Source organism: Zingiber officinale, chromosome 11B, assembly GCF_018446385.1.
Source record: "Zingiber officinale cultivar Zhangliang chromosome 11B, Zo_v1.1, whole genome shotgun sequence".
NCBI lineage: Eukaryota > Viridiplantae > Streptophyta > Magnoliopsida > Zingiberales > Zingiberaceae > Zingiber > Zingiber officinale.
Genome location: NC_056007.1, coordinates 38,369,256 through 38,383,228, shown reverse-complemented (window position 1 = coordinate 38,383,228; position 13,973 = coordinate 38,369,256). Strand labels below are relative to the sequence as shown.

At 38.9% G+C, this 13,973-nt stretch overlaps 1 protein-coding gene across 1 annotated transcript in view; it reads left to right on the top strand.

The window, feature by feature from the left end:
• LOC122033490 (amino acid transporter AVT1A-like) overlaps positions 1-13,973 on the top strand; it is a 56,109-nt gene that overhangs the window by 13,679 nt on the left and 28,457 nt on the right. The gene's annotated exons all lie outside the window — the stretch shown is intronic.

The following is a 13,973-nucleotide window of genomic DNA, read 5'->3' as shown; positions in this document are numbered from 1 at the left end:
CTGTTCCTTGCATCTCGTTTCCTCTCGATCACTTGACTTACTTGAGCATCAAAGTGCCTGTGCCGAAGACCCTTCATTGGTCAGTTGTTGACGTTTCCTTTCCTCTAGATTCTATTTTGACACACAGGATCGCCCGACACCCTCTACTATCATCTCAAAGTCTTCTCACGGTCAATATAAAAGCCACCTACCCAACGCACCATCTTCCCCAATTTTAAACAGGATTAAATTTGGTGTCGTTTGTGGGAATTTTTGCTTGAATCTAAAATGCAAAGATGGAAAAGACTGGATGATTTACTATAGTTACTTTGTCGCAAGAAGACTTGGAGTTGCTAATAAATGCCCGAGTGCAGAAGTTGATGCAACAACAACAAGCAGCAATCGGGTGCCCCTTACCAAACAACCTAGCAGACCCTCACACCGAGCGATGGACTCAGGGGAAGGACCAACTGAGTTCCAACCGATTCCTCCTCCTCCGGCCAACTTTATACAAGTGCTTGTGCAGCTGATCAACCTCTCGCTCCTGTCCCCATCCCTAGTTGCATATCACTGAGCATTATTCTGCACGCCCTTCGATGATATGAGCCGAGTGGAAAGACTCAAAGGTTTATCTTATGGAGATGCACCCGCTTGGGATATATGGAAGGTGAAAGCTCCTATGGCTAGTAGCTCTCCCGAGCTAGTAAGTATGTTGTTCTCCTCGGAAATATTGGAAGACAAGCTACCAAGCCGACCCTTAGAGATCGGAGAATATGGAGGAGCGACCCACTCGGAGGACCATCTACTCAAATTTGAAAATGTAGCTATCTTCCATCAATACATGGATGGAGTCAAGTGTCAAGTGTTCCTTACTACTCTCTCCGGCTTGGCACAAAGATGGTTCAACCGGCTCCCTACCAAGTCCATTTGCTTCTTCAAAAATTTTCGCAAGGCATTTCTCCACTAATTAGGATAAGCTCTAAGTCCTTATCTTTTTACACTAATTATGGATGAACTCACTGCACACATTCAAGATAGTACCGTGGTGCTTGTTGTTTGCAGATGATATTATTTTGGTGGATGAGACAAGTGAAAGAGTAATGCTAAACTAAAATCTTGACGAAAAATACTAGAAGGAAAAAATTTTAGGCTTAGTAGAATAAAAACAGAATATATGGAATTTAAATTTAGCAATATTAGATGTAATGAGACAATTGTTAAGATAGGAGATAACGAGTTGCCCGAAACTGAGAGTTTTAAATATTTAGGATCATTTTTGTAAAACGATGGAGGAGTTGAGAGAGATGTTTTACATAAAATAGGAGCGGGATGATTGAAATAGAGGAGAGCGTCGAGTGTTTTATATGACTGTAAAATATTTCTAAAACTTAAAGGAAAGTTATACAAAACTACAGTTAGATATGCTATGTTATATGGAGCTGAATATTGGGAATGACTCGAGCATATGAGCAGACGATGAGAATTGCAGAGATGAGGAAGTTAAGATGGATGTGTGGACATACGAGGATGGATAAAATAAAAAATAAGAGCATTAGAGAGAAAGTTAGAGTTGCTTCTATTGATGGAAAACTCCGAGAGATACGTTTAAGATAGTAAGGGCATGTACTTAGATGACCAATAAATGTTCTAGTTAGGCAATATGAAACTATGATAAACACACATGTCAACCGAGGAGAGAGAAAAACAAAAAAAACTTAGTCAGTAACAATAAAACAAGATAATATTTATTTAAGTATAGATAATGATATAATAGGAGATAGAGCTCAATACGTAAAAAGATTCATATAGCCGACCCCTCCTAGTGGGATAAGCCTTGGTTGTTGTTATATTTCTCCACTACTTCTCTAGTAACCGCTACTATCACAAAACCACGTTAAGCTTATTTTCCCTTAAGCAAGGACCTAAGGAGGCACTCAATGTTGGGATATGCCCGATACGATGTGTGTTAAAAATACATTTCGTAAACATGCACAACGAAAGACTTAACGATAAATAAACTAATTTATTACATCACACACACCACACACATGCAAGATACAATCGCGCAGACAAGATCGTAAAATAAAATGAAATTGAATAATAATTATTCTAGATATACCTTACGAATGACCTATAATGAGAAGGACATCAACCTTTTGCGACGCTATTGAACCTTGCCTCTATTTGTATCCACGCCTAGCTCTTCAAGACAACTCCAAGAGAACAAGCTTTGCCTTCGGAAGGTACTAGCCATGAGCGAAGGAGAAGGATCAAGAAGAGGAAGAAGAAGCAAAAGGAAGATCTTCTTCCTTTGGGTGACACACGACAACAAGAGGAGACCCTCTTCTTGTGGCCAGCGACAAGAGAGAAGGAGAGGGAGAGAGAGTTATTAGGTTTAGGTTTCTAAAACTTAATCAAGCAAATAATGAATTGTGTATTAATTCTCTTTTAATCATATCAATATATAGTCCTCTTTAATGAGTTGGATTAGAAAGTCTAAATCCAACTCATTATGCATTAACAAAAAATTAGCTCATTAATCTCTTGGTTTGATTCGTAACTAAATCAAGTTGGTTCATGGCTAAACCAAATTGGTTCATGGGTAAACTAAATAGGGTCCAAATCTTTCATAAAAGATATGACCCATCTGCGCTTCCGTTCTGACAAATATTTCCATATTTGTCTTATATATGGTCCAATCAAACATTTATCTCTTGATATGAGAATCTTATTCTCTAATTTATTTTATGCCTTCTAAAAACTCGTAGTGTGTGTGACTCAATAGATTTCTAATTTATCTTAGTCGTCCATAATTAACTACTTAATTAAGGAATGATCATGTAACGCCCCTAGTTTTTCCTTTATTTTTTTTACAATTCATAAATGTAACTACGGACGTCACTTGCTCATACTTCTATAGTGGTTTCTTAGTTCAAATAAAGATTACATAGATGATTCGAAAAAAAACATAGCTAAATGTGAAATTTAAACTAGAAGGTCTTCGGATTGTATTGCCATGGTTCTGAGCTGACGTTAATGCCTCCTGTCTTGTTTGTTCCTTTGTCTAAAAAAGAAAGGTTAAAGTCTGTGAGTCGATAGACTCAGCATATTCAAAATTATGTCATGCAATAGTTAGCGCCTATAATCTAGTGTACTAAGGGAAACCACGTTCTAGGTGACTAGGGACCTTCCTACTAACATACCACGAACATATACATAGGCATCAACATAAATATTAGGGCATAAAGATAAGCATACGAACATACATAATTATGAGCATGTACATTAGCATAATGTAAGCATAAATATAAACTGACATAATCATGAGCATGTACACCAGCATAACGTAAGCATAAACATAAGCATACGAACAGACATAATCATGAGCATGTATATAAGTATAATGTAAATATAACCATAAGCATACAAACAGATATAATCATGAGCACGTATATAAGCATAATATCTCATAAATCTTTTTAAGGTAAGGATCGTTGAAAGTGACTAACTATCATCATATGGTTGATTGATCAATCTCAGCTGTAAAATCATGGTACCTGGTGGCGGGGAGTCATCAACTCTCGTCACTAGGTCGTGGCCTAAATATGGAAAACCAATATTGGGCTCCCTCTGGGGCCTTGTCTCGTAAACGGGATCCCTCCGGGGTCTTTTTTCTTTACGGTGTTCCCATCTAATCATTATCATTTTGTCACAGTCAACTTACCCGATATTGGGCTCCCTCTGGGGCCTTCTCCCGGAAATGGGCTCCCTCTGGGTCCTTCTCCCATAAACGGGTTTCATTTGGACCTTTTCCCTCACGGTATCCTCATTAAATCTATATCATTATCATTATCGTTATCATTTTGTTATATTCAAATTACCCGATATTGGGCTTCCTCTAGGGCTTTTTCCCATAAACAGGCTCCCTTTGGGATCTTTTCCCTCAAAGTATCCTCATTACATCTTTATCATTATCATTATCACTTTAAGGTATCGTAATCAGGCATAAGAGGGGCATGAACATAAACTTAAGCATAAACATGCAAATTCATAACACAAGCTTAAGCATGGATTTCAACGTCATTTACTTGCATAAACATAGTGTGACCATGCAAAAACATAAACATGGTATAATTGTAAACCTAAACATAAGCATGTAATTTTCATATCATAAGCTTAAGCATAGACTTATACATCAGCTTAGCATGTGCATGTAGCAACATAAATAGGGCATAATCGTGAACCTAAACATAAGCATGCAAAGATCTCTAGTTTCTAATGGAAAACAAATAGAAGAATATGAAATCATTGTAGAGAAACCTCATGGTGATTAAACTCTTAAAAATAGAATTTAGTCTACTCCTATAAATATGAAATTTATAAGTTTTATAATTCGAATTGAGCATCAAATGGTCTTCTATCTTCTAAAGGAAAACAATTAGAAGCATGGAACAAACATGAAGTACAACATCAAACTATATAACTTCTAAAAACAAAATTTAATCTACTCCTATAAATATAAAATTTACAAGTTTTATACTTTGAATTGAGCATCAAATGGTCTTCTATCTTCTAAAGGAAAACAACTAGAAGCATGGATCAAACATAAAGTGCAACATCAAACTATACAACTTCTAAAAATAGAATTTAATCTACTCCTATAAATCTGAAATTTACAAGTTTTTTACTTCGAATTGAGCATCAAATGGTCTTCTATCTTCTAAAGGAAAACAACTAGAAGCATGGATCAAACATGAAATGCAACATCAAACTATATAACTTCTAAAAATAGAATTTAATCTACTCCTATAAATCTGAAATTTACGAGTTTTATACTTAGAATTAAGCATGGATCTTCTAAGGGAAGACAACTAGAAGCATGACCCAAATTGTAATACAACATTTCTATTCATAACTCTTAAAATAGAATTTAAACCTACATTTATCATGTCCGAAACATGCAAGGCCTATAACTTATTTTGAGCATGCATAGTTCTCTAGTTCCTAAGGGTTTACAATTAGTAAAATATGAAACAACTCGTTGAGCAAGATCATGATGACTAAAGCTCTAAAACAGAATTTAAACTCACCACAACAGAACCAAAAACAGCAAGGTCACAACATAATTCCAAATTCGTTAGTCAGTGGTATAAAAATCATATGAAATTCATCTTTGATTTGAAAAGGGTTCTGTAAATTGGTAATAAAAACTAACTAAATTTTCTACATTTCAACAAAAGATACCGTAGTGAAATTTGTTCATCTATTGATGCTAATTTACACCACAATAGAGCCAAAGTAGCAGGGTCACAGCATAATTCCAGATTCATCAGTTAGTGGTATAAAAATCATATGAAATTCATCTTTGATCAAAAAAAGGTTCTGTAAATTGGTAATGAAAACTAACTAAATTTTCTACATTTCAACAGAAGGCACTATAGTGAAATTCATTCACCCATTGAGGCTAATTTACACCACAATAGGACCAAAAACAGCAAGGTCATAGCATAATTCCATATTCGTCAGTCAGTGGTATAAAAATCATATGAAATTCATCTTTGATCCGAAAAGGGTTCTGTAAATTGATAATGAAAGTTAACTAAATTTCTTACATTTCAACAAAAGACACTGAAGTGAAATTCGTTCCACCCATTAAGGCTAATTTACACCACAACAGAACAAAAAGTAACAGGGTCACAACATAATTCCAGAACATCTATGAAACATCAACCTAATCTAAGGTATCCGAAATTCACAAGACATAGAAGCTAAATATAACAATAACATGGTTGAGAAAATGTCTTAAGCACTTAGCCACCCACTCCTTGTCTTCCTTGGAAATCCTAGCACCGGTGGAGAACAAGAGGGTGAGGAGGTCTTCCTAGGGCCAGTGGCAACAAAACCCAAGAGAGGAGAGGGCTTTAGAAGGTAAGGTTTAAATAGATAGGGGGACTTAGGACTTGGTCTAAATTTTCTATTTCCATATCTATCTGCATATAAAAATTCGCAACACAAAATTTGCTAATCATTTATTTTATTTTTTATTAAAAAAAACTTATTCCCATGGGTGTAACATTTCTATCTTTATCCCAAAAATTCGTATATGAATGTCAAGTCATTTATTTCATTCCTTTTTTTTGTAAACTTAATACGATATCAAGTTTAAATGAGAAGCTATTTCCATGGTTATAAAATTTCCATATATAGTTTACTTATTTAATTCTATTTATTATTTGTAATTACCCCTTATATATCACGTAATATTTTATTTCCATATTAATTAGATGAATATTTTCTAAAAATGTATACACATTAAGTTTTATCCCTTTATAAATGCTAAGTCGTATAGTTTCTACACACTAAGTTTTATCTATTTATAATTCATATATTATACTTCTTAATTATCATATACACATTACATTAAATTTATACTATATAATATATATTATTTATATTTCATTTCCATATTGATTAGATAGATAATTAATACACATAAATTATATAAATACTAAGTCTTTAAATATTTGTATCTTACTATTTTCTTAATATAATTCACTAATCCAAATTTTCTAATTGTAGGGTAACTTAATTAATTAGGTCTATTTATGTAAATAAATTCTTAATTAAATAAAATGAACAAATACAATTAACCCAATAAATATCCTTAATCAAATAAATTCAAAATCTAATTAAATTATAATTAATCTAATAAATCCCCTTAATTAAATAAATTTATATTCTAATTAAATTACAATTTAATCTAATAACTCCCCTGAATTAAATAAGTGGTTTTGAACACTATAGATCATGAGTGACACCTAGTAGTACATTATGATTCTCAATTAACCGGAAAATCGCAGTTGATCTCAAAACTAATTTTGAACTCTTTAGTAGCTACAGTAAGTTGTTCCTCATTTCTTTATTCGTCTTATACCCACTTGGTTCAGGACATAGTTTATGTGGCTGCCCCTACTAGACTGACTACGTCACACCTATTCCAAGTAATACTTCCTCGTTCTACAGAATCAAATTACTCGTACATGTGTACAAAAGTCTCATACTCTTAACATGTGATATTATGACCAAAGACTTTGAGTAATAATCCTAACGAGTGGCAATAGGTATACGTCTCCTCGCAAGGAGCGATGGATCCTCTGTGAGCTATCCAAACACCTTCAGGCACTTTGACTTATACCCAATCATTTTAGGTCCACACATCTAAGAGATGTTTGCTTAAGATGTCAAAATATAAGTTTTCATGACCAAGATGACTTGTATACCTCAAGTCAAAGGAAACTTACACTTGAACTGCAGTATAAACTTCACAGATATATCCATATATGTAGAGAACCATATGAAGTCTTATAATAAGTTACTTCAATGAACTAGTTACCATAACTAGCATCTATTTTTAACTTTCGACATCCCAATGTCTCCCAACTAGTGAAAAACAACTGTTTAGCCGAATTAAAGAGTATAACTCATGCTAGTCTTATAGAATTAATGATGTTTGAATGCACAAATTCGACGACTAGGAAAATTTCAATACGTTCATAATTGCACATGTAGAGATAATCAAAAGTTGTGATCCAATCACAAATCCTCTTATGATATGAATTGTATTGTGGACATTCAGTAAATAAGTTTAAGACTATTCAAATATATAATATGCACTCAAATAGTGAATCTATATTTATTAAATAAATAGTAAAATCATAAGGCGATTGCCTTAAAACATCTCTCAAAATCTAACACTCGGAGCATACATTAAATAGTTCAATAAAGTGGCTATGGGCGTTCCTTCAACCACTCTAGAGATCCTAGTGAGTGCTTCTCCTAAGAAATCATATGTTGACTTCTTTTAATCCTTGATAAAAAAATCCTCCTAGAGACTTTGACCATTTGCTTGGAAGGACGACCAAGTATATTATTATGGAGGAGGCTCAGTCTGCTCGGAAGAAGGATGTAGCAGCATCTGCTCTTGTACCTTCCCTAGAACGCCAAGCTCCCCTCCCTCCTCTTCCAAACAAGGAACCCCGATTGGACCCTCAATTGCATCCACATGAACAGAGGCCGACCATGGTTCAACATGTGGAAGTTGCTCAGATGTCATTTGTCGAACCCCGCCCGGGTGCTTAGCCATTCTACATTTATCACCAGATGGGAACCCATACCATTTAGGAGTGCTATCACTATAACTGGGGAATGCACTGAGCGGATAACAGGGGATATAGATAGCGGTCGTCGTCCTTGAATGACTAACATTATTAGTAGTCGAACAGATCACCTAGAAGAGACGTCCGAGGCGCCGATTGATTCCAGCAAGCCCCCCAATAGAGAGAGAACAGAGCTTCAATCCCCACTCAAGTCGAGCATGAGCATCCCTTGACTCGGCAAGAAGAAAATCGTGACAATGACACTCGGGGAGACATTGGCATGATAGTGGGCAGGCCGGTCGATGGAGACGTCAACAGGGCTAGAAAGTCACACACACGCCGACTGGAGATTGACATAGTCAGGTGCAGTTAGGAACATACGCAAGGGCCTAAAATTAGCATTTGTCCTAAGGACTTAGAAGGAGTGGAAATACACCATGACAATGCTCTAGTCATTAAGGTTCTTATAGCTAATTATAATATATATCGTACTTTTGTTGACATAGCCAGCTCGATCAACATTATTTTCAAGAGTAGGTTCGAGCAATTACAAATAGAGAAGAGTGAGCTTTAGTCCATGACAATGCCCTTGTACAAATTCTCAAGCAATAAAGTTCAGCCGCTCGGATAGATTAAGCTGGTCATATCCTTAGGGGTGGAGTTCTTGATGAGGACTTGTTGATCGACCTTCATCATGATAAATGCACCCTCGGCTTATAACATGGTCTTGGTCCGATCGACCCTGAATGAGTTTCGAGCGGTCGTCTTAACCTTTTGCTAGAAGATCATGTACCTCGTGGATGATAAGGTTGGGGAAGTAAAAGAAAATCAGTTGGTAATGCATAAGTGCTATGTGAATGTCGTCAAGACTGAAGCTCGAACAACGCTGAAGATCCAGTGGACAGGGTGAATGCCATGTACGAAGTACCCGACTCTTATCTATAAAGAAAAAAAGGAAATTCAGATCCATCCCAACCGACCAGAAGCCACCACTTAGCAGTCGATCTGGCGCTGGAATTTAAGGTCGAGCTAGTGGAGCGCTTGACGCGCAATAATGATGTGTTCGCTTTGACACCTAAAGCAATTACGGGCATCTCACCCGAGGTCATGGAACATGTGCTTCATGCCCTTCTGGATGCTTAACCGGTCAACCAGAAGAAAAGAGGCTTCGGAGTTGATCAGAATAAGATCATCTGAGCGGAGGTAGAGAAGTTGCTCTAGGCAGGGTATATCTGTGAAGTCCAATTCTCAAGCTGGTTAGCCAACATGGTGTTGGTGTCTAAGCCGGAAAATAAATGACGAGTTTGCATCTACTTGAGGGACTTGAATAAGGCATGTCTGAAGGACTATTATCCCTTGCCATACATTGATCAATTGGTGGACTTGATGACCAGCTGAGAGTTGATATGCATGCTAGATGTGTACCAGAGATACTACCAAGTTCTATTGGCCAGAGAGGACTAGGAGAAGATTAGTTTTATCACTACCGAAGGAACCTATTGCTATAATGTTATGTCGTTGGAATTAAAAAATGCATGCGCCACTTACCAACTGCTCATGAAGTGTTCCAGAGGCAGATTGGCTGCAACATGGAGATGTATATGGATGACAACCTGATTAAGTCCCTCCAGTCGACAGACCTATGTGCGGACATCGACGAGACACATGCCAAATGCTAAGAAAATATGGACTTAAACTCAATCCTCTCATGCTTATTCGGAGCCAAGAGTGGGTGGTTCCTTGGCGACATAATGACCGAACGAAGGATTGAAGCCAACTCGAGCAAGGTACAAACTCTTTGAGACATGGCTCCACCGCGCAACATGAAGGAAGCCCAACAGTTGACAGGGCATATCATTACATTGTCACGGTTCATCTCAAGGTTGTCCGATCGGAACCTACTCTTCTTCAAGATACATCATCGAGCCATCAAATTTCAATGGAATGCCAAATGTGACAAGTTGTCGAAGAGTTGAAAGATTATCTGTTTGCCTACCTGTGCTTACCAAACCAATAATTGACGAATCCTTGTGGGTGTACCTATCGGCTACCGAGAGTACTGTGGGGTCAGTTTTAGTACGGTAAGAGGGAAATGAGCAACAACCAGTGTATTTTTCAAGTTATTTATTAAAAGATGTCAAGTGATGCTACACCACACTCGAGAATTTAGCATACAAACTAATCTTAGTTGCGCGGAGGTCACGTCCTTACTTTCTTTCTCATTCGATCATAGTGTTAACCAACAACACATTGGGCCGAGTACTCATCAACTCGGAGGCTTCGGGAAGATTGATCAAATGGACCACAGAGTTGATTGAGTATGATATACAATATTAACCCCGAACGGCCATCAAAGCTCAAGCTTTAGTCAATTTTGTGACGGAGATACAGAGCCTAGAGCCAGAAGAAACTTGAAAAATTTACGTGTATGGGTCGTCCGCTTTGCAAGGTAGTGGGATCGAAATACTTATGGAATCACCTCATGAAAATACAATGCAGTTGTCCGTTCGGCTGGACTATTGCGCCACTAATAATGAAGTGGAATATAAAGTCTTGATATCCAATCTACAAGCCATGAAGCATGTGGGAGCTGCTCGAGTTCTAATCTACTCAGATTCTCAGTTGGTGGCTCAGCAACTTTCAAATAATTTTGAGATTAACAATAATGACTAAGGTTGTGTGTGGAGGCATTTGAGAAGTTGAGAGGAGGGTTTCAAGAAGTGACCATTCAGAAAATCCCTCGAGTGAAAAACCAGAAGGTAGACGAGTTAGCTACGTTGCCTGCTCTATAATCCCGTGGACACTAGATAAGACGGTGGAATAAATATTATTAGTAGCTCACATTAGAAGGCAGACCAAGCTAGAATTACAAAGCGACTAGAGAGCACTGTTAATTTCATTCCTTCGGTAAGAAATTTTACCCTCCGATCGGGAGCAAGCGTGTATAATCAAGAAGAGGTCAGTCGGTTCACATTGGTTGGAGACCACTTATACAAGAGGGCTTTCTCTTACCTTTTGCTCAAGTGCATCAGGTCGGATGATATGCAGTACATTTTACAAGAAGTTCATCAGAGTTTATGTGGAAGCCATTGGAGGGGTCGGTAGCTCACTCGGAAGATTTTACTAGTCGAGTACTTTTGGTCTATATTACAAGGTTTCATGCCCATTCAACCAGTGGGGGATGAATATCGTAGGTAGTTGATTACCTTTTTTAGGTGGGTGGAAGCTGAGGCACTGGCGAAGATAACCAAGTGGATGATCATCAAGTTTATGTGGCAAAACGTCATATGCTAGTTCGGGATCCCCTACAAGCTTGTCTCGGACGAAAAATCCATGAATGGTGCTCAAGTTATGGCATCTCACATACTTTTACTTCCGTGGCGTATCCTTAAAGTAATGGTTAGGCGAAAGTCACTAACAGAGAAATCATCAAAGGCCTTAAAACCAAGTTGGATCATGTTGGAGGGAGTTGGGTAGACGAACTACCGAGTGTGTTGTGGTCTTACCAAACCACTCCTCAAGAAAGCACAGGTATAACGTCTTTCCATCAGGTTTATGGCGGAGAAACAGTTGTCCCTATTGAAGTAGGATGGGAGTCCGATCGGAGAAAGCTGTATAACAAAGATAATGTTGGTTAATGCCTTATGGAGCTCGATTTTGGTTGACGAAACCAGAGACAAAGGAGATGCTCGGCTAGTAGCCTATCATCAAAGAATTAAGGAAAACTACAATCGAAGAATTATCCCAAGATTTTAAGTAGGCGATTTAGTTTGTAAGCGGATCAAGCCGGTCAAGGAAGTTAGCAAATTAGAGCCGCAATGAGGTAGATCATATAAGATGGTGCAGAAGCTCGCATTGGGTTCTTACTATCTCTAGGACGCTGAGGGAAGGAATTTAGATTGACCATGGAGTGAGAATCACCTTCAATCTTATCATACCTAAATATGCTTAAAAGGCATGTATATACGTGGTTGATTATGCCTGCTCAATGAAAATGTAGGCACATGCGGTTTATGTAATATGAATTCTAGACTCTTGGGCTAGAGTGTCAAGTTATAAGCAGATATCCCCGTGCCCTCCGATCGAAGGTTCATCCCAGACTCTCGAGCCAGGGTGCTGATTTATAAGCGGGTTTTCTCGTACCCTCTAATCGTCTAATTAGAGATTCATCTGAGACTCTCGAGCCTTACCACCGAGTTATAAACAGGTTTTCTTGTGCCCTTCGACTTTTGGGCGAAGGTTAAATTCCAGGCTCTCGGGCTAGGGTGCTAAGTTATAAGCGGGTTTCTCTGTGCCCTCAAATCTTCTGATCGGAGGTTCATCCTAGACTCTCTTGCCTTAGTGTCGAGTTATAAGAGGGTTTCTCCGTGCCCTTTGATCGCCCGATCGGAGGTTCGTCCCAGACTCTTTAGCTAGGGTGTCGAGTTATAAACGGACTTTTTCGTGCCCTCCGATCTTCCGATCGGAGGTTCATCCCAGACTCCTGAGCTTTAACATCGAGTTATAAGCGGGTTTCCCCGTACCCTTCGATCCTCTGGACGAAGGTTAAATTCTAGACATTCGAACCAAGGTGCCAAATTATAAGCGGGTTTCCCCGTGCTCTCCGATAGTTCGATCGGAGGTTCGCTCCAGACTCTCGAGCCAGGGGGTCATGTTATAAATGGGGTTCCTTGTACACTCTGATCATTCAATCATTCGATCGGAGGTTCATCCTAGACTCTTGAGCTTTAGCGTCGAGTTATAAGTGAGTTTTCTTGTGCCCTTCGACCCTCTGGGAAAATGTTAAATTCCAGACTATCGGGCTAGGGTGCCATGTTATAACTGGTTTCCTCGTGCTCTCCAATCATCTGATCGGAGGTTCATTCTAGACTCTCGGGTCAGGGTACCGAGTTATAAGCGGGTTTTTTATGTCCTCCGATCGTCTAATCAGAGGTTCATCCCAAACTCTTGAGCCTTAGCACCGAGTTATAAGCGAGTTTCCCTGTGCCCTCCGATCGTTTGATCAGAGGTTCATCCCAAACTCTCGAGCCTTAGCGCTGAGTTATAAGTGGGTTTCCCCATGCCCTCTGATCGTCCGATCGGAGGTTTGTTCTAGACTCTCGGGCCAGGGTGCCGAGTTATAAAAGGATTTTCCCGTGCACTCCGATCTTCTTATCGGAGGTTCATCCCAGAATCTCGAGCCTAAGCGCTAAGTTATAAGCAAGTTTCCCCGTGCCCTTTGACCATCTGGGTTAACGTTAAATTCCATACTCTCGGGCCAGGGTGCTGAGTTATAAGCGGGTTTCCCCGTGCCCTTCCATCATCGAATCAGAGGTTCATTCCAGACTCTCGAGCCAGGGTGCAGAGTTATAAGTGGGTTTCTCATGCCCTCTAATCGTTCAATCGGAAGTTCATCCCAGACTCTCGAGTCTTAGATCCAAGTTATAAGCAGGTTTCCCCGTGCCCTTCGATCGTCCGATCGGAGGTTCGTCCTAGACTCTCGAGCTAGGGTGCCAAATTATAAGCAGATTTCCCCGTACCCTCTGATCGTTCGATTAGAGGTTCATTCCAGACTCTTGAGCCTTAGTGTTGAGTTATAAGCGTGTTTTCTCATTCCCTCCGATTGTTCGATCGAAGGTTCTTCCCAAACTCTTGGGTTAGGGTGCCAAGTTATAAGTGGATTTCCCCATGCCCTTTGATCTTCCGATCGAAGGTTCATCTTAGACTCTCGAGCCTTAGCGCTAAGTTATAAGCAGGTTTTCTTGTGCCCTTTGACCCTCTGAGCGATGCTTAAATTCCAGACTCTCGGGCCAGGGTGTTGAGTTATAAGCAGGATTCCCTATACCCTCCTATCGTCCG